Source organism: Physeter macrocephalus, chromosome 17, assembly GCF_002837175.3.
Source record: "Physeter macrocephalus isolate SW-GA chromosome 17, ASM283717v5, whole genome shotgun sequence".
In the NCBI taxonomy this organism is placed as follows: Eukaryota; Metazoa; Chordata; class Mammalia; order Artiodactyla; family Physeteridae; genus Physeter; species Physeter macrocephalus.
In genome coordinates, this window is record NC_041230.1 from 47,138,816 (window position 1) to 47,159,839 (window position 21,024).

Below are 21,024 nucleotides of genomic sequence, written 5' to 3' on the forward strand. Positions count from 1 at the left end.
TTCTAAAATAAACGCCTTCACTTCAATATTTGCCTTTTGGCTGCAGCCCGTTAAACCCGTCCCACCCCGTAACCTCATTAACATCCCGGCTTAATTGTAAGTTAATGGGCGCCTAGGTTTCGTAAGGCAGATTTTCTCTCCTAACTGCTAAGTTTTGTCCCCCGAATATAGCCCTGTATTGGCGTTTCCAACAGATGGATGGATTGGAGTGATGTAACATACTTTTAAATGTAATAGCTCCTTCGGCGCCTTGATAATACACATTTGCAGTGATTTTTTTAGAAGTTAGAATAAAGTGAGAAAAATAAATCTTAGCTCGCTGGCGCATAATTGTGGCACTGAGATTTGGGGAGGTGTGCTCCGTCTGTAATTGGGAGAGGTTGCCAGAAGTAAGAGGGTGACAATGGGACTGCTACAGAATCTAAGGCAGAATTAAAATCTGCATGTTAATAGCTGTCCTGCCAGTCACAAATAGATTCATTCTTCACATCGCGGATATATAAAGCTTATTTCAAAATAAATTCCGGGGAGCGTTCAACCTGATTGAATCTGCTGTAAGCTCTGTTAATATATTTGTTCGAGTCACTTGCACTCAAAAGCTTTTTCGGCAGAGTATCACTTTTTTAATATTATTCATGGTTATGTAATAACCCCCCCCCCTTTAATTCTTCAGGGTTTCCCATTAATTCACGGTACGCAGTTCAGAGAAAGTTGGATCCACCGTTCATCACACTGTCTGGACTTGGGTGTGTCTCCTTTTTGTCCATCTCTTAAATCAGTCATTTGGCAACGGCGGGACATGGGGCCTCTCCAGACGATTTGATCGAAGAGCTCTCGTTAGGAGGTTAGGCGGCTAATCTGTAAGCCACCAAATGGAAATCATTCTGGGCAAGGAAATTAAACTGAGCAACATGAGCAAAATCACTACATAGTATAAGAATCAAGTATATCCTAAACGGCTTCATCCTACAGTCTGGATACCAAGCCTAGGGGTAAAACGAACTTCTCAGATGACCTGCGTTACCGAAATACGAGTAACCTGTGTCGTGCAGGACGCTTATCTGAGATGGGGACTCTTTAAAGCATTTCTCATTTGACCAGGCAAAGTAAACAAGGGCACAGTGGATCGGAAAAAAAAGAAAAAGGAAGAAGAATTTTTTCCCTCACAATCAAGGCAAATACCCATTTTGAAACCACCTGACACTACATAATAAATACAGGTGGTTGAATTGAGGTACCTGCTACAGATCTCATTTTTTTTATTTCAAAAATAATGGTTGTGAACTCTTTAAGAGTTCTTTGACTTTCTCTTGTACCCAAATTAATAATTCATTAGTCTTCTCATTAACATGTTCTTATTTGGTCATTCCATTTATAGTCAAAGGATGACAAAGCAGATCCAAGGATTTGAGGGTCACATAAAGTAATTTTTGGTGTAGAACAGAGTCTGCAGACTTTGTCTATAAAGGGCCAGATAGTAAATACTTTTGGCTTTGCGGCCCATATGGCATCCATCACAACTACCACATTGTGATGTGTCGTGAAAACAGCCTTAGATAATATGTAGACAAATGGATATGGCTGTGTGCCAATAAAACTTTATTTACAAAAACAAGCAAGGGGCTGGATTTGACCTGTGGGTTGATGTTTGCTGGCATCTGGAGCGTATATTTTGGGATATATAATTGCAAAACTTTTTATTTATTTTTTTTTATTTTCATGGTCTAAGAACACATTTTCAACTGTGGATAAGTGCCCATCTTTTGAATTTTTATTTCTTCCTGACATAACTGGAAGCCCTTGCTTTGGAATTCCTTGTTAACCCTGGAACTTCTTGTCAAATGCCTTACTCCCTGGATCTGTGGGGAATGGCAGCAGAGCTGAAATGGTTGGATTTGGGGGTAGGGGCCAGCTTGGAGATGATACTTTTCACACTTGGGCAACTTGGGAAAAAGAATTTGGAATGAGAATTTGGAACAACAAGGCTAGGGCTGACATCATTTTTTTTTTTTCTTTTTTTAAGAAATAAGAGAAAAAGGAATAGGGGAGATGATTTACCTTCTCACTTGCCTGGAGGCTGAGGGTTAATTGATGAATCTGTTATTAGGATGTGTTACAAAGCCTTTTGAGGGCAGATGTTGGGTAGTTAGGATTCTGAATCGTAGGCAATATATTCCGTGGTACAGATACTAAGGAATCATACTCTTGGTTTTGGAAGAAACCTAAGGAAAACGATTCTCCCAGACTTTTTCCTGGGTGTTACTTATGTGGCTCGTCTTCTAAACACCTTTGTATCAGTGCCTGAATTTTCTCAGCAGAAGGGGGTAGTGGTCATTTGAACTCATGTTTATTTATATTTCCTTAAAATGTTAACCGTAAAATTGACCCAGTGTAGTAATGAAATGGGAGAGCACCTCCCTGCCGTCTTGGAGACAGGGACATCCATCATACCGCTGCCAGTGCTGGAATATGGTCCAGGGAGGCAGGGCTTAGGCGGTCTGCTCCTGTGACTCTTTCAAAGGAAAGGAATATCCTAGAGTTAGATGACTGTGCCTGGTAGCTGTTTGCTCTTCGCACCTCTGCCTTGACCGGTGAATGCCAAAAGCAGGGGGCGGGCACTTGCAGCCGCTGTTCCTTGGTCCTCGGATCCTGACAGGCTGAGAAGCACTTAGTGCCCCAGCCTCCCGTGAAGCATCCCTGAAAGAGTAGCTCTGTCATCGTCCATCAGCTTTGTTTTTCTTCCGCCGAGATGGACGGACACGATTGCCCTTCTGTTTTACGGTCGAGATAAAAATAAACAGAAACCACTTTCACCTTTTCCCGTTCCTGGGTTAAGTGCCCAAGCAAGTGTTGTTTCAGTCATGTGGTTTCCAATCGGCAAAACCACCCGCTTTTACACGTGACAGCAAACGCCAGGGAGATTTTGAGAACTGAATGGGAGAGGGCCCTGGGCTGTCTGTGTTAACCAGCTCTTAGTAGGGGGCCTAGCCATCTTTGGCTTCCTAACACCTTACCTGGGGCCCCCTCTGGGAGGAAAGTGATAGGGAGATCACTGGTGTGGTGACCCAAAGACCAAGACACTCCTTACCCGGACCCAAAATTTCACATGTAAATGTGACCTCCAGTTAAAGCTGGATTTTCTTAACGCTGTTGCCCCCAAGCAGATGAGACTGTAATACTATTCTGATGAAGCCACATCTCACCCTGTAAACTGTCATCTGATTTATACAAAGCCATCTGTTTGCATATGGGGTGTTGTATTTGGGATCCAGGAGGAGAGAAGGCACATCTGCACCCTCCATAGCGTCTGAATCTTAATGAATAAAAGCACCGCGAGTGATTTAAAAGGGACTAGTAGGATTCTATTTATAGCTTGATACCATTTTATAATCCAGGTCCACCTCGGGTGTTTACTGTCAGTCATGCAAGGAAATTAACTTCTCTGCTCATTTCCTGAGTAAGGTGGCCCTGGTCAGAGAAGCAGCTGGGAGGGTCTGGGAGCCCACTGGACGCTGAGCGTTGGACAGGAGGTCAAGATCTGCCATTAGGAGCTCCTGTGCACCCAGCATCCATGTACGTGTATCTTTTTTTTGTTTGTTTTTTTTGCGGTACACGGGCCTCTCACTGTCGTGGCCTCTCCCGTTGCGGAGCACGGGCTCCGGACGCGCAGGCTCAGCGGCCATGGCGCACGGGCCCAGCCGATCCGTGGCACGTGGGATCTTCCCGGACCGGGGCACGAACCCGCGTCCCCTGCACCGGCAGGCGGGCTCTCGACCACTGCGCCACCAGGGAAGCCCCCACGTGTATCTTTAATGGGCATATCTCCACCCAGAGTAGAAGAGGGTTCTTTTACAGCTCTGTTAGTTTTCTCTTCAAAGAGAAAAACAGGTTTTAAGTTAATTATAATTCATTCTTTTTTCCTTCTTCAATCATCTTCCTTTCTTTTCTCCCTCCCTCCCTCCCCCCCACCCTTCTGTTCCTCTTTCCTCCCTTCTTTTCTTCCTGTTTTAATAGGTTTTATTACTGCCTAAATATTGAGATCAGGAGATAAGTGCCATCAACAAGGCGGTTTGTTATACTCACAGATCTCAAGAGAGAGGGCACAGGCCATGCCATAGGGGGTGCACGGGGAGGCACCAGCTTGGTCAGAAGGCAGAGGGCCAGGGTGGGGGGTGGGCAGGAGCCTTTACTGTGGTGTCTGTAAGAAGGAGAGGCCGGGCAAGAAGGCTTGGGATTGACTGGTCCGAATAATTTCCACAGGCTCTGGGCTATAGGGGCTGCCCCCAGGTGTCTGGCTCCTGGCTGTGGAGTGATAGGGTGGGAGGGTGTGGGGTGTGAGAACCTAGAGCTGGAGGCATTGGGGGTGTGGGGTCTGGAGGGGCTAGTTTGCATTTGAAAGGGGTGCTCCTGCATGGGCTGTCTCGGAATTGACTAGCCCTGGGAGGGGTCTGCCTTTGGGCCAACAGTCTTCCGACTGTCTTGTTTGATTTTAAAATTATGACCTTGAATGGCAGTTCTCCATTCAGTGCAAATGGATTTGATTATTCAACTCTCTTCTCTATATTTGAGTCACTCTCAAAAGTGACTCCTGGATTTGATGGCTCCCAGAAGCCCCCAGCCCCAGCCCATGACCCTGAATGGTGGCCCCGTGCTTTCTGATGATGGAGGTGAGACCTGCGGCGGGAGAGGATCCATGCTTTTCACAGAAGGTGTGATCCTTACCCAGGCGTTCATCCTGCTGCACTGGCAGCCACCTCTCTCAAGAAGCACTGATGAAGAAGAAACACCCAGTGGGGCCTGGCTGGCAACTTGAGGCTCCCTTGCCATTTGAGTTTCAGTGGCTTTTATCCATCCGTTCATCCATCTGTCCATCTTTCCTCCCTCCCTCCCTCCCTCCCTTCCTTTTTAATAATTTCTAATTAAAAGTATAGTCAATGCTATGAATTTGCAAAACAGGAAAAAAAAATCCCTCTGGCCTCTTATAATCTTCCAGAGACATGCATATTTTTCAGTTTAAGTATACTCTCCTGATCTGTCTGGGGGAAAGGAGCATTTTAAAGCCAAACTAAAAGAAAGGAAAGGCATTCATTCCTTTTTATTCTTTTACCCATTATTTCAAAAAAATTTCCCTTTAGTATTGTACATTTGGCACAGGTATTGTTGAACATTGTGAGACATACAGAAATGGGGACCTTGTGACTCTGGGCAAATTACTTTCTCTGCAGCCTCAGCTTACTCATCTGAAAAATGGGGATAATAGCATTGACTCCGTCTCAGGGCTTGCGGGAGTATTATCTCAAGATGATGTGTAAGAGGGGCCGTTACACACTTGACCCTAAAGGGAGGTCACTTTTTACTGTTAGTATTGTCATTCGCTGCACTCCTGAAGGGCCTTTATTCCTCACCTGAACAAGGCGGAATGGGGACTCTTGGTTCCCCGGAATAGGAAAAAAAGCCTCCCAATTCCAAAGGGCTTCAGGTTTGCAGTGACTTTACTAGATACCGGAGAGAAGCCTCCTGTTTTGCCTCGGCCCACAAAAAACGGCCGGGGTGGGGGAAGACTCATCCGAGCATTAGCCAAGGAGAAAATGAGAATGCCAGCTTACATAAATGTTACCCCAATCTCTGCAGAATCGTGATGTGGTCCGATTTTTTAAAGTGTCGCCTGCAGGGTGTTTATTATTCAGCGATAATAATAAATCGCAGCTTATGAAATCCGGGGACTCGAGTGTCATGCAGGGAAGAAGGAAAGTGCAGGGGGAAGAGCTGGGAGAGACACAGGTCCAGCCAGACCCAGGCTATTAATCATCGCCCTCCATTATTTCCTGAAGATTCATTCATTGTTCCGTGGGTACCTAGAGGGTCAATTAGAGACCACAGACAGGCTTTTCCAAAGACACAGGAGGGTCAATTAGGCCCTCCTTATAATTTTCTGCTTTAACAGCAAATGCCAGCCCATCGCGCATCAGATGCGAGGGAGTTTGGAAATAAACTTCCCTCCTCCTCTTTTAAAAAGAAAGAAAGAAAAAATGGAACAAAAGGAGAAATGGAGGCGCCGGCCCGTGGTAACATATGGCGGGTTGTCAGGCTGTGGCTCAGGCGAGACAGAGGGGATCTGATCCCGAGACTTGTGGAGGCAGCGTTCTTGTGGGGTCAGGGCACCAGGAACGGCCAGGGGATTTCTGTGATGGAGCGGTCTGTTCCCATATCCGCGGTGATTCATTCATCTTGGGCCCGATCTGAACCGCGCTGGCATGAGGGCACAATCAGAAAGTATCTGCAAGCGAAAGGGTACCTGAGATCAGCTGAAGTAGATGTCTGACAGGCATGTGGGTCGGGGTGCTCACCACCGGCCCCCGTGAGCCGGTGTCAGTGTTGGGGAAGGAATTGAACTAAGTATTAAAATATGTAGGTATGCTTTTGCGTGACACCGATTTCTGTTTGTTTTCCCAGGGAGTGGAAACAGAGTCTGAAACATATTAAAATCAAATCAAAAGAGGAAGGGAATTGTCATGAGGGAGGGGCAGGGAGGGAAATGTGGAAGGCAGACTGGGAGAATTCCACGTACCATTTCTCCTCCTCTTCTGAAGCCGGCTCTTAGATTTTGATTCTGCCCATTTGCGAACACCTAGTCTTGTTAACAGAACGATGGACAAATTATTATCCTTTCTTTTGCTATTGAAATATAATTGCTGTACAATATTATGTAAGTTACAGGTGTACAATGTTACGTAAGTTACAGGTGTACAATATAGTGATTCACAATTTTTAAAGGTTATATTCCACTTATAGTTATTATAAAATTTGGCTGTGTTTCCCTTGTTGTACAATATATCCTTGTAGCTTATTTTATACCTAATAGTTTATACCTCTTAATCCCCTACCCCCTCCCCTCTCCCCACTGATAACCACTAGTTGGTTCTTGATACCTGTGAGCCTGCTTCTTTATTGTTACATTCATACCTTGTTGTATTTTTTAGATTCCATGTATAAGTGATATCATACAGTATTTGTCTTTCTCTGTCTGACTTATTTTCAGAGTTGTTTTTATTTCTTTACCTTGAGATGGTAGAGGATAGATCCCTATCTACCATCACTTAGAGATCTGGAAGCGAAAGAGAAATACTTACGATATGCAAAAACCAATTCCAACTTTAGTGATTTTTTTTTTTTTTTTTTTCCTGGAATCTCAGTAATACTTCTGAGCTCCAAACTGTCAAGCGTATTTGGCGACGGCTGCTGAGCACTAGCTGTGCGCAGGCACTCTTCTGGATGTCGGGGTCCAGCAGGGAACAAGGAGAGCACGGCCCTTTGCCCTTCAGTCCTGGGGTGCTGGAGCCCTGGGCCTCTGGGGCCTCTTTCACTTCCAGGCCATGTGTTCTGCCTGATTTTCAAAAAAAGAGAATGGGATTGAAGCTGGAAAGGGTGAACCTGTTATGTCTTGGAGCCTTTGCTAAAACCCCTGAAGACTGTTCCATTTTATCATTTCCTCAGCAAGAGGACATGGGTGTGCATCCCTCTAGGGCAGGGGTTTTGTGTGTTACGCTTTTGCAGAGTGTTGGAACAGTGCCCGGCACATAGTAGGCCCTCGGTGAATATTTGTTGCCAACATGGTCCAATGGACGGGGCCGGGCGTGCTGTGATTCTGCGGGCCTGGCTCCGTGTGCAGCCTCCAGAGGAGCCTCCTTTCCCCTCTGAGCAGCTCTGGCCCCTGCCTGCTGCTGCCCACCCCACCCCATCCCCCAACCCGGGGATCAACTTGCTTTTCAGCACTTTCGCTTTCGGACCCCCAGATAGGAAGCAAGGAAACCTTGCAGCGCTTGGACACTCCATCCACGTTTCCAGCTCTCCTCCCAGAAGTTGGAGGTTGGTGGCTTGCAGATGTCTTCTCCTTGAGGCTGCTGGGTTTTTGTTTTCTCAGTGACATCATTTCATTGCCAACCTATTAAAAATTGGGAGACTTCACATCACAGTCGGGATCCCCTGCTTCTCTTGACAAAGCAGAGCTGGCATCACTTGCCTGTGCTCCCGCATGGCACCAGTGGGCTGGCTTCGAGCAGCGGCTGTCCCCTCTCTAGGTGGGGTACGTGCCCTCTGGTTCTGCATGGTGCCCACCAGCCCTCCGAGGCATCAGCGTTTGTAGGCCCTGCTTGGCAGCTACACGGATGCTTGACCCACCCACGCATACCCCAGCTCTCACGGTGGCCTCTCTTAGGCCCTCCGACCCTAGACCTGTGACTGATTGAGCTGGCCAGCATCTCAGCTCCCCGATCCCAGATCTGAAAAGGCAGTCCTTGTATGAGCGCCTCCTGCCTCGAATGTTCTTTTTTCCTTCTCCAGGCTAACTTTGGCTCTTCCGGAAGCCTGGCCTGAGCCTCACCCGCCGCCCCGTCCACGCGACCTTTGAGTGCGGTGGGTACGCCTCCACCCTCCACTGTTCCTGTAATACCCTCTGCAACCATGAGTGCATCGTGGTCATCTGGTGACTCCTCTGCAGGCCACCTCAGACTGTCATCCCCCTAACGACAAGGACTTTGTTGCTCATGGTCACGTTCTGGGCATCCAGACAAGGTCTGGCCACTGGGGCAAAGGACACTTGGTTCTGATTGGCTAGAGCCTGGCATGGGAGAGGGACAGTGGTGACAAAAGGTGAGACAGGAAGGGTAAACAAGGCTAAAGTCCCCAGGTGCCTTGGGAATTCCGGCAAGATTCTGGATTTTATCTTCACGGTCGTGGAAAGCCCTGGGAAAGTTTATGGGTGTTTTGGTACCCTGCACATAATAAGGGGACTAAGTGTGCAGTTAGGTGTCCTCCAGCTTCAGTGAGAAGGATGGATTTGCAGGGCTGGCGGCAGAGGTGCTCTCGGAACCGTCCAGGCAAGAGATCATGGCAGTCCACGCCAGGGAGGGATGTAGAAATAAGATGTGGCTGCTGGTTGAGTGCAGAGGGGCAAGTAGATGACATTCTGCTGTGGGGAGGGGGGAGGTAAGACATTACCTAGCCAAGGAATTTATAAAAATAACTACTCCACTTTTTCCCCTCTCCTCGAGCGCCGCCTGCGTCACCTTGGTAATACAGTTTCTTCTTAAAACCTGTAGGAAGCCATGGCTCCCAGAGCAGCATGGGATTTTAAAGCAGTACTGTCGGCAAACATCCAGCGGCTTGGGTTTTAGTGGGCATGTATTTTTGTGTAGTCCACGTGGATTTCCTCTGCCTTTCCTTTTCTTCTTTTCAGTCCTCCTCCTCAAGGGAAACTGCCTTCTCGCAGTAGCTTCTTCGTCAAGTGCTCTGATGACTTGAACGGTGTGAATGTGTAGCCACAACGGACAGGGCGATCCTCACTGCATTTGTCTTTCAGGCCCCCAGTGTACGGTCGCAAAACCACAACTTCCATCCTTTTTTTCGTCCCCTGATTTCATACTTTACCTCAGTTTATTTATTTATTTATTTATTTATTTATTTATTTGTGAAACATCTTTATTGGAGTATAATTGCTTTACAGTGGTGTGTTAGTTTCTGCTTTACAACAAAGTGAATCAGCTATACACATACATATGTCCCCATATCTCCTCCCTCTTGCGTCTCCCTCCCTCCCACCCTCCCTATCCCGCCCCTCTAGGTGGTCACAAACCACCGAGCTGATCTCCCTGTGCTATGCGGCTGCTTCCCACCAGCTCTCTGTTTTACGTTTTTTACCTCAGTTTATGCCTTGGCTTACAGTCTGTTGCAGAAAGCCCAGCTCCCCAGCTTCCTCCCGAACCTACATTTTTCTGTTTTGTCTGAAATAGCCAAGGCCTCAGGAGTTTGCCGTTATATTGCTTCAGAGAAATTAGTGACATTGAAGGGTTCTCATCTTTTTGTGTGTGATTTTGGTTATAAGAAGAAATTTACAAAGCTGTTTTTTTTTTCCATTGTCTGAAATTTGGGAGATTATACTAATGATATTTGATACAGAGATACCCACGGTAGGGCTTTTCTCCATGTAGTATATTTGAATAAGTCAGTGCCACCCGATCAGGAGCCTTTTGTGGAAGAAATTGAAAATTCTGTTTGGTCTGAAGTTTTTTTTCGCTTGACTTTGTGTAGGACATGGCATAGAAAAATAATTGCAATAGCAGCTGGTCTAGAGTCACCGGCTCCAATATCATAGTCCTATCATGAGTAATACTAGTGAGAAATATTGTTTTGGAATTAATTCTTTAGTAATTAGTTAAAAAAAAATTAATACAGCTCTGGTGCTTAAGTTCCTGTGTTAAGAATTTTCTGCTCTGAAGGTATAGTGACTGTGAAAGCCCGACATAAATAGAAGCAAGTTTCCATTAGAAAGCTGGGATTGTTGTATGCTGCTGTACTTGTTTTTTGATGGCTGAGTAACAAATCACCCCAAACTTAGCAGCTCAAAACAGCGCCCATTTATTAGGTCACAGTTCTGTAGGTCAGGAGTCTGGACACAGCGTGACGCGGTTCTCTGCTCAGGGTCTCACAAGGACAAATTCAAGGTACCGGCTGGGGCTGCTTTCCTTTCTGGAGGCCCTGGAGAAGAATCTACTCCCAAGTTCGTTCCAGTTGGGAGCAGAATTCTGTCCCTTGTGGTTGTAAGGCTGGGGACTGCGTCACTCTGTCGGTGGTGGCTGCACACTCCCAGCTCCGAGAGGCCACCCATGTTCTTGTCACAGGGCTCCACCATCTGCAAAGCCCTTAATAGAGACTGCCTTGCGCCTTGAATCTTCTTCATGTTTCAAGCCTCTCTGATTGTCCTTGACTCTGACATCTAGACCCGAATTTAAAGGGCTCATCCAATGAGGATAGTCTCCTTATCTGATGGTCAACTGCTCTGGAGGCTTAATTAACATCTGCAAGACTCCCTCACAGCAGTACCTAGACTAGTGATTGAATAACTGGGAAAGGCCAGGTGTTCACTGGGGGCGGGAACCTTAGGGACCAGCTTAGTATTCTACCAACAAAAGCCACATTTTTTTTTTTTTTAATAACAGAAAACAAAGCCTAGATCTTTTCAGAGACATTTTTAGAGGCAGAAAGTTTAGCATTAAATAAAGGGTGATATAAAACACAAAGAAAGGAAGCTTAGGGTAGAGCCTCCCGGATGGACTCAGAGGTTGGATCGTGGGCAGCCCTGCCTTCCTTCCCCTGTGACCCCAGCCTGGTAGGATGGGGGTCGGGGAAAGGGGGATATTATGTAGCTCAGGGTCTTCCGTTGCCAGCAGACAGAGCTGAGTGGAAAAAGCTTGGTCTCCCCTACGGCCTGATTCAACGCATCGTCTTCCCTGTGCCTCTGTGTCCCCACCCAGAATCAGTTAACATTCAGGATTCCTGTGATGGTGAAGCAGCAGTCAGAGGATGTTCAACTTTCATACCTGTTCGGGCATACAGTAGGCACTCAGCTGACGTCCCTCTCCTTTCCTTTTCTCTGGATAGAGTTGTCAAGTCAGGTTAAATGGTAATCGAATCAAAGCGCCTAGCTTTGATTCAGGCGCTCTGGAAATTACAAACTTCTCCCATTTTCCCATGGTGGATGCGCAAAAGGCAGAGAAGAGGAATACGGGGCCTTGAGGAACCTGGGGGTGTTGCCTCGAACTCCCCCCCCCCCCACCGCCACACACAGAATTCCTCAGAAATCTCACTTTATCTCAAACCCCCTGCACATCCTTCATTCTGCTCCTAATCTAGCTGTGTTCTATTAACATAAGAACTAGGGTTTTGATTACCTTCCGGATCCATTCCCCGCCACCAGGGAGTTATGTGTTTCCATCTTGTTGCTTCTAGGGTGTCAGGGCCAGGGCAAAAGCAAGCGGACACCTACGGCATCCTCCGTTGGAGGAGACGCGCTCTCCCCGGTTCCATGCAGGTGCCATCCTGCGCTTGCTGGGCCCCCAGCTTTTGTCACAGCTGACCTTTTGCCCCCGGCGTCTCTCCTGACTCACCCTGGTCTCGGCGCTGCTGGGCCACATCTACACACTGCACTTGGAGCGTAGCTCTTTGTCACGCGGCCACGCTGAGGCCAAGCCTGCCTGTAGGCCACTGTGCCCACTGACCAGGCGACAGCTCCACTCTAAGGGCGGGTAAGCATGCCCACCATGCATCACAGCCCCTGACACTGGGGAGACCAGGTTGATGGGAGTGATGAGCTCTTAAGTGTCGTAACAGAAAAGCGTGAGTCTGTCCCGCGTACAGAGGCATCACATCCCGCAGTTTAGCAACTTGAGAGCCGCCCGGTAAGGAGATGATCCGCAATCGGTTAATTACATCGCGAGCTTGCGCAGACTCCACCCACCGGCTCCAGACTCCACCCACCGGCTCCTCTCTTTACCCTGGTTCGTGTGCACACCGAGTCCTCTGAAAAGGATTACAGATGTTCTTTTTTTTCCCCCTTTTATCCCTCCCCCTATCTTTCTTTCTTTGTACCCACGGCGCTCTGCACTTCAAGCTAAATATAATGTATCTGATTTCCCATCATACATACTAATCAGGTTTGAAAGTTGTCTTGTGAGGCTTGAAAGAGCTAGCCAAGAGCGGTGCGATCTCTCCGAAAGGGTGTCTGCAATCAAGATGATTACATGGGAAAATAAATCATAATTTATATGGCTGAAAATGTCATTCGCAAAACACTCTGACAATACTTTCCTTTCAGCCTATTTTCCTGTGAATGGGTAAGTGCTGCCCTTCTGAAATTTGCCTTTTCTTTCTTTCTTTCTTTTTAATGCTCTGAATATCATTGAAGCAGTTGCAGTTTTCAGGCGATGTGGGGTGGTTCAAGAGTACAACGGACTAGCATTAATGCCAAAAAAAAAAAAAAAAAAAAAGAACAATACCAGCGTAGAAGAGAGTTCAGACGTACTGTGTGTCTAGCACACATGCACAGGCTTTTCCCCCGCCCCCGCCCCCAATTGAAAGAAGACTTAGAGACTTTGGGAACCAGAAAACTTCTAGGGAGCTATGTCTCTTCTGCCCACCTGCCTTTGGGTTAAGTAATGGTAAATTGTCCAAGAGAATTGATTAGTTATCTGATTCAAATAATATCCCTTGGAATTAGGAACTATCTCTGAGTGTGTCCTGGTTGAGATATTAAGTCCACAGATGCCGCCAGTTCATACCTTCAGTGGATTATAAAAATGGCCACAATTCCTTCCCCTCTGTCCGCACACGTGCCCCTACCTGTGATGTCCTACACCTCCCTTCAAAAGGTGGAGTCAGTTTCTTCACCCCTTGAATCAGCAGGCCTCAGGGGTCCTGCTTTGGCCAGGGGGCATTCCTGAACATGACACGATCGGAGGCTTGAAAAGTGCTTCTGCACTGGGGCACCCCTACTCACTGCTCTTGGAACCTTCCACTTCTGGGCTCACGCAAGCCCAGGCTGGCCTGCTGGGTGGTGAGAGGCCCACAGCCGTGCTGCCACCTGGCTCCGACCAAGAGCCAGCCGACCCCTGGGACGACGCTGCCTGGCTGAGAGCGGACACCTGCCCAGCGGAGCCCAGCCCAAATTGCTGACTCACCGAATCAAGGGCTAAAAACCAGCAGCTGTTGTTTAAGCCACTGCTTTGGGGGATGCTTTGTTTGCACAGTAAAAGTCAACAGAGACCCTACTGATGAATTTGACTGTTCACAGGCTATTGCAAAGCAAGGTGAATAGTAGTTTGTCCTTTTCCTCCGCTGTGAAATGTGGGGCATAAGAGTATCCCCGTCTCAGGATGGTTCTGAGGATCAAGAGGAGCCACCCGGGGGCTTCCCTGGTGGCGCAGTGGCTGAGAGTCCGCCTGCCGATGCCGGGGACGCGGGTTCGTGCCCCGGTCCGGGAGGATCCCACATGCCGCGGAGAGGCTGGGCCGGTGAGCCATGGCCTCTGAGCCTGCGCGTCCGGAGCCTGTGCTCCGCAACGGGAGAGGCCACAGCGGTGAGAGGCCCGCGTACCGCAAAAAAAAAAAAAAAAAGAAGCCACCCGTGCCAAAGCTCTCGTCAGCCAGCAGCTGTGGGCAGATGTGAGTGCTGGGCAGCTGCTGGAGGTCCCGGCCTCTGGCTCCCACCCCCTTCCCTCCTGTGGGCAAACGCCTCTTGGGATGTGGTTCTCAATAACCGATGGTGCAGTTAGCAAATAAGGGAATGTTCATGGCGCTCGTGAGTTTTACTTCCCAGAATTCCTGCCATAAAGGTAGAGACAGACAATGAACTGAGTACCAACGATGTACCAGGCACATGCTTTATTCCTCAGTCCTAGGGGGTCACGATTGTCTGCCCCTTACAGCTGAGGGAATTGAAGATCAGAGGGGTTACATCTCTGAATAGTGGTGTTGGTAACAGCATTGATGACAGTCATATTTTGCATTAAAATCGTAGCAGTTACCGGAGTTATCACAGCAGAGCTCACACTTACCGTGGGCCTTCTGTGTGCCCGGCGCAAGGCTGAGTTTAGACTTTCGGTGTTCATCTCTCCCACCCGTGAGGTAGGTAAGCTCATCATGCCCGGTTTCAGATGAAGACACTGAGGTTCAGAGAGGCCCCAGGGATGATCGCAAGCCCCACCTCCATGACTGGCCGCGGCCGGATTGGAGTCCCCGTCTCCTGACCCCTTTCACAAGGCTGTGCTGGCGCCCAGAGCCTTTCCTCATCCACTGCCGAGAAGCGGGGTTTGTTCTGTGCTCAGAAGTCCCCGGGCCCAGCCCTGCTCCCCGCCACCCCAGACTGATGTTTGTTTGTTTTTTTTGCGGTACGCGGGCCTCTCACTGCTGTGGCCTCTCCCGTCGCGGAGCACAGGGCTCCAGACGCGCAGGCTCAGTGGCCGTGGCTCACGGGCCCAGCAGCTCCGCGACATGTGGGATCTTCCCGGACCGGGGCACGAACCCGTGTCCCCTGCATCGGCAGGCGGACTCGCAACCACTGCGCCACCAGTGGTGATGTACATCAGCCCAGACTGATGTATTTTTTAGAGAGTGGCCTTTGCTGCAAAACTAGGGTAAAGGAGAACCAACCTGGTGCTCCCCGCTGACCGTGGAAACTTGCAGGCGGCGCACGCCTTCTCCGTGGCTGAGTCAGGGGAAAGAAAAGCAGAAAAGTTCAGCTGAGCCTCCCTCCCTCCCTGGGTGGGGCGGGAGGGGAGGGGTGGGTCTTGCCCGGGGCCCATTACCAGGCTGGAGTGACAGAGTATGGCCTCCTGTGGCTAATGGGACAGAAAGGAGCACCCAGTGCCCTTGTTTCCCAGCAGCTCGTTCAGGGCCCCTCGAGGTTTATGAATCTTAGCATATAAATGGAATCGTAGTCTCAGCCCCATTCACTGCGCTGCGGATCCAAGGCAGCGGGAGCCTTTGTCTTATTTACAAGCTGTCCAAGGGGGAGACACTCAGGGCGGATGCTCGCCGTCGTAAAAATCCGTGCAGAATGCGGAAGTGTGCGTTAATGCATGTGACCAGATGTTCCTAAAATAGGCCACTTTAACCAAAAATCATCCTCTGAAAAACTCTCCTGAAGAACATCGACTGTGCATAATAACTGCCTTGAGCAGAGTTGTAATTTTAGAAAATGTATGAGGTACCGGATGAGACAAGGGAGGAAAATGGCTCCCACTTATCATGACATTGTCCCTCCAAATGCCTGCTCGGAAAAAAAAAATCCGCCCAATGCAAGGAAGCATGGCAGTACTTAGTCCATTTAGAATCGCTGTGAGTTATTAGCCCAAAATTGCTAACCACTGCTTTCTAAGTTCTATACTAAAACGTAAGAATAGGCTTCCGTCTTCTTAAACTCCAGAAACAATGGGCTGTTAGTGACCTGTCACCGTATTCCTGCTAGTTTTCTGCTTGTGTCTTACAAGTTTTAAGGGCCGTCCATTGAAGGGTCTAATCACCTTAACACTGACATATTTACACTTGAGGTCTTATTATCCTTCCCTTAGCTGTATAAACAGATGAATAAACTGTTTGGGATTTACCCAGCTGGTGCTGGCTGCAGACTCCAGGAGATGGGAGTGGATGTCCTGTGTGAGCCTCTCAGGCTTGTTCCTTATTGGGGAGGGGAGCGCGTCCCAGATAAGCCATTGCAGTGGGGCAGGAGGGGTTACTGAATAGGCCACTTTGTCTGTCTGAGGAGCCCTCAGGTTTGCAAACCATTGTTTAAAATTACAAGAGGCCTTGGGACTTTTTAAGAAGGAATCATGTGCGCAGAAATGTGATTTTCCTTAGCCAAGATGTGCTGTTTCCCACCAAGAAGAGTCAGACACAGCAAAGTGTTTCATTGCCTCTCTCTTGTGATTAAAACCAGTGGGTGTGTTTTCATTGCATCAAAGCAGTGTTTTCCTTTATAAAACCTCCTGTTTCCTATGGCTGTTTAAATTTGACATCCACATTTGAGTTTGTTTAAAATGTTTATCATTTTGTTGGCATTCCTACCTGTACGCTTTTTCAGTTGGTCATATCTTCTCTTTTGCAATATACCTTTTCAGGAGCAGCTGGAAAAAAAAAAAGATTTAAAATAAAACTTAGATGTTAATGATTCCTTTCCTAACTGCAATTTTGTCGGCTCCATTTTGTACATATATGATTATGAAGCAATTTGCATGAAATTTACACCTTTTCAAATTTCGAAAATTGCCTTGTTGAGAAAGAATCCCTGCATTTCTCAATACCACACTGATTAATCACAGTTATAGAGCAGACATAACATTTTTATTAAACTCTCAGTGAGCAGGAAAATTAGCACTTCCTGCAATAACTATACTAATTTCATTAGTGAACATTTTCATTTATAAAATGCCTCTTCCTTATCTTGAACCTTTTATCCTTCCCTTATTGACCAAAGAGAGGGCATCTCTTTGCGCGTTGGTAATAAACCATATTCGTGATATGATGTAACCTCATTGACAGACTCCTGCTTTTAACTGATCATCTTCCTTAATCATAAATATCCTTCGGTACCTTTTGTCATGTGGTGTTCTCTGAGCTTCCTCTTTGAATTTCAAATATGATGAGATGATTTCCATCCTTACACGCTTACGGGATGGTTACTGGCAAGATTAAAACTCTAAAACTATCAGTGGATATAAAGATAAAGAAAATAGAGTCTTTTGTTGATTTATTTCCATATAGTTTCTTTAGCGAATGCTTATAATAAAGGGGAAATGGGTGAGGATCCAGGAAAGACTTGTGTTCGTTCCTGTTTGACTTGGTAGAAAGTGATCCCCTTGGCATCGGGCTCAAGGGGAAAGCAGTGAGGTGGAGAGAATGACTGCTGGATTAGGGATCTGAAGTCCCAGTGTTTTATTTACAAATAAACTCACATATAAATCTCCAGGCCCACCACAGAGTCCCTTCCGAAACTCGGTGTAGGTGAAGTAATGCAACAATTATTTATTTACCCCCGTCCTGTTAGATGCCAGGTGTTGTTCAAGGTGATAAGGACACAGAGGTGAAGCCGTCAGGCAAACCAGGTGCCTCTCCTCGCGGAGTTTAGCTGCCATTTGTTGCGGGGGGCAGGCAAGTAACAATTCAAGGGCTAGATAAGATACCTTTGGTGGTGATGCGTGTTGAGAAGCAAGCAGACATGGCGTGCGCGGGAAATGAAGGAAGGTCAGGGACGGAGGGTGGCTGGCTCGAGAAGGAATGCCCGGGTGACATTGAAGTCGAGGCTACACAGGTGAGGAGGATCCAGCAGTGTAAAGAGCCAGAGGAAAAGTGTTTCAGGCAGAAGGCACCGAAAGTGAAAAGGTGCCCTGTGAAGGCAAACGTTATACATTGTTGAAGAGATGGCATTGAACAGAGGGCTCATTCATCTGCCCTGTGCTTTTTGAATTTAGAATTGAGGTCTGTGCTTGACGTGAAATATCGATCCTTTCTCTGTGTCTGAGTGGGCTGGGAAAGCTGTATATAGCCAAAGCAGAGGAGAAACGTACATTTCTGAATACCCCATGAGGAGAAAGAGGCAGTGATAATTTCTAAGTGTTAGGAACACAGGGAATCTTTTCTTTTTGTATCAGTTAAAAAAAATGTAGATAGATTTTTATGTGCCAGTTATGGCTTAGAAAGGTAAATGACTCACTCAAGGTCATGCTGCCAGTGCTCTTGGGAGCCAGGATCAGTCTTATGTAATTTTGTGAAATTTCCCATTTTATACACACACACACACACACACACACACACACACACACAAGATGCATTGTTTTATCTGAATTAATAACTTTTCCTTGGCTTATGTCTCATTTTGTCAACCTGATACACAGATTTTTTTTTTTTTTTTTTTGTGGTATGCGGGCTTCCCTCTGCTGTGGCCTCTCCCGTTGCGGAGCGCAGGCTCCGGACGCGCAGGCTCAGCGGCCACGGCTCACGGGCCCAGCCGCTCCGCGGCATGTGGGATCCTCCCAGACCGGGGCGCGAACCCGGTTCCCCTGCATCGGCAGGCGGACGCGCAACCACTGCGCCACCAGGGAAGCCCCTGATACACAGATTTTAAAGGGCAGTTCCTGTCTCATAACCGTGAACATCCCGCTAAGAGTACTCTATTATAAAGCATGTTCCTACTCAGCATCCTGCAGGCATTGCAACGAAAACAAAAATGAAAAACAATGTCACACTTGCTGAGGAAACATTTAGGTAGTCTGCCAATACCAAGCGTTGGCAAGGTTATGGAGTAACGGGAAATGCCAGACATCCCTTCTCAGAGTGAAAACTGATAAAGCCGTTTTTGGCGAATATTTTGGCATGACCTGGTAAAGTAATACTTAATACCAGGCAGTTTTACTTCTATGCACATGCCTTTGAGGAACTCTTGAGAACTCGAAAAAGTTCAAGAATGCTTCTGGCACATTACTTTTCATAGTAGGAAACTGAAAACTCCCCAAAGGGCATCCGTGCTAAAATGGGGAAATAGATGGTGGTATAGTCATACCACCATAGAGTACTAGAGAGCAGTGAAAGTGAATGAATTGCCATACCCTGCATCAACACAGAGGAATTTTGAAAACATAATGTGGAATTTAAAAAGCCGTTACCCAGAGAATATGTGCAGTATGATTCGACTTATATAAAGTTCAAAATATAGACAAAATGAAACAAATCATTGGGGAATAGAAGGTTATGTGCTAAAACTATAAAGAAAAGCATGTGAAGGAGAAATGCACAATATGAACCATTGCTTCCCCAGGTGTGCAGGGGTGGGGTGGGGTCGGGCATCTGTGAAACGAGAGTGATGTCTTAGAGTCAGGCAGGGGAGGTCGTGCCAAGTTCTGTTTCTTAAGTTGAGCGGTAGGCAGATGTGTTGTCATTCTATTTATCATTATTTAAAAGATGTATAGATTATTTTCATGACCTCTTTGGTATGTCTGCACATTGCATAATATTGAAAGTTTAAACATGCTCCGATACCCTGAAACCGAATTAGGTGTCAAATGCTTGGCTCTTTTCTTTTGTTTTTGTTTTTCTACTGGGCTTTGACCCACTTCGAGCTCCTACCTGGTGAAAAAAATGGGAGGGTGATGTTGCCCCCTGTGATTCTAATTTCTCCACGCTCGCGTCTGTCCTCTACGTCTGATGCGTTTTCCTAAAACACAGTCTCTACCCAAGGCTTTCGAAAGTCGGGCCCTCGTGCCTCCTGTCCTCCCGACACCATTTGCTCCTTCTTGACCTCCACTTGGCAGGAGAACTCCAAGTTCTCTACTTGGGCATGACTTACTGTTCTTATGATTTTGCAGCTTAACGCAACACATACCTGTTGTCTCATAGTTTCCGTGGGTTAGAAGTCTGGGCCTGACTTAGCTGGCTTCTCTGCTTAGGGTCTCACAAGGCTGCAGTCAGGTGTCAGCCAGGCCGTTTTCCCATAGAGGAGCTTCACTGGGGAAGAATCAGCTTCCAAAGTCGCCTCCACACCTCCAAGGTCACCAAGTCTGATTACTGGCAGACTTTGTTTTCACTCAGCTGTCTGTCTCCGGGCCCCTGGCTTCTTGCTGCCTGTTGGGTCTTGGCTGGAGGCCTTCCCTCATCTCCTAGAGGCTACCCTCAGTTCCTCAAGGCCATCTGCAGTTCCTTAGCATATTGGCTTTCCCAGGAGGGCAGCAAGACTCTAGAGCAAGTCTTACATAACATAATGTAATCGCAGGAGTGGCATCCAGTCGCCTTTGCTGTATTCTACTGGGTAGAAGCACATCACTGGTCCTGCCCGTACGCAGAGGGAGGGAAGTACCCAGAGGTGTAAACAACAGGCAGGCATTGTGTGGAGTCTCGGTGGAGTTTGTCCACCACATCCTGAGGTGCCCTCGCTCCTTTTTGCTGCCAGTTAATGCCCACCAGCCCTCTGAAACTGGAATCCCACCTCGGGCTGTCTGTGATAGCTGCCTCCCCGGGGGTGGCAAAGAAGCCAGCGGAGTCTCAGGGCCAGATCTGCTTTCAAAAGCTGCCACCTAAAGGCTTCAGGTTAAAGCAGGAAGATTTTGAAGAAAAGACTTTTAAGTTAACTGCAGTCCCGAAGCCTCTTTTCAGCAGGGATGAGAAGTCATCTCTCCACCAGGTCTGCCCCTGGAGGAGAAGACAGACAGTACAGCAGAACTGGTTTGGTTTTGTTTTCCTTGGGATTCCTAAAATGGGTATTTAGGAGATATTTGTTTAGAGGACAGTAGACTATAATAGGCTGGTCTCCACGATATGAGATGTCCTGAGGGTGTGGTGTCAGTTTTAAATCCGATACTCAACAAGGGTTGCTCGGAAAACCAAGAGGATTTCTGCATTGATGGCAGACCCAGATGGTCTGATTTTTACCCCATCCTAATATCCTGTGATGTCAACTTTGCTTTGGACCAGGGCATTTAATTTTTCTCCATTGCTTCCCTTAAGTCTTGCATTTGACAAACATTTAGGAAGCACCTACCTTGTGCTTGGCACTGTTGCAGATGATGATGCCATTTTGAAAACATAACCTTGATAATGGACAGCACACTGCGAACACCGCTGTCTCGTCTTGATTATTCTTAGCACTATGAAGAAAAATTTTGTCAAATCAAATCAGAATAACTGCATTTGCTTTTAACCCCACATG

At 47.4% G+C, this 21,024-nt stretch overlaps 1 protein-coding gene and 2 long non-coding RNA genes across 4 annotated transcripts in view; 1 reads left to right on the top strand and 2 right to left on the bottom strand.

Moving 5' to 3' along the window:
* WWOX (WW domain containing oxidoreductase) overlaps positions 1 to 21,024 on the top strand; it is an 818,391-nt gene that overhangs the window by 411,424 nt on the left and 385,943 nt on the right.
* On the bottom strand, positions 5,049 to 7,380 carry LOC114484023 (uncharacterized). 2 transcript variants are annotated; one of them, XR_003676480.2, is made up of 3 exons: positions 7,131 to 7,380; positions 6,569 to 6,628; positions 5,049 to 6,277 (listed from the first exon to the last, which is right to left on the bottom strand). It is a non-coding gene; the product is annotated as an uncharacterized lncRNA (long non-coding RNA). The 2 variants fall into 2 exon arrangements; XR_008615494.1 differs by having other exon boundaries at positions 6,569 to 6,633.
* LOC114484022 (uncharacterized) lies at positions 13,950 to 20,847 on the bottom strand. The gene is made up of 6 exons (XR_003676479.1): positions 19,705 to 20,847; positions 17,510 to 17,713; positions 16,920 to 17,031; positions 16,395 to 16,453; positions 14,982 to 15,036; positions 13,950 to 14,624 (listed from the first exon to the last, which is right to left on the bottom strand). It is a non-coding gene; the product is annotated as an uncharacterized lncRNA (long non-coding RNA).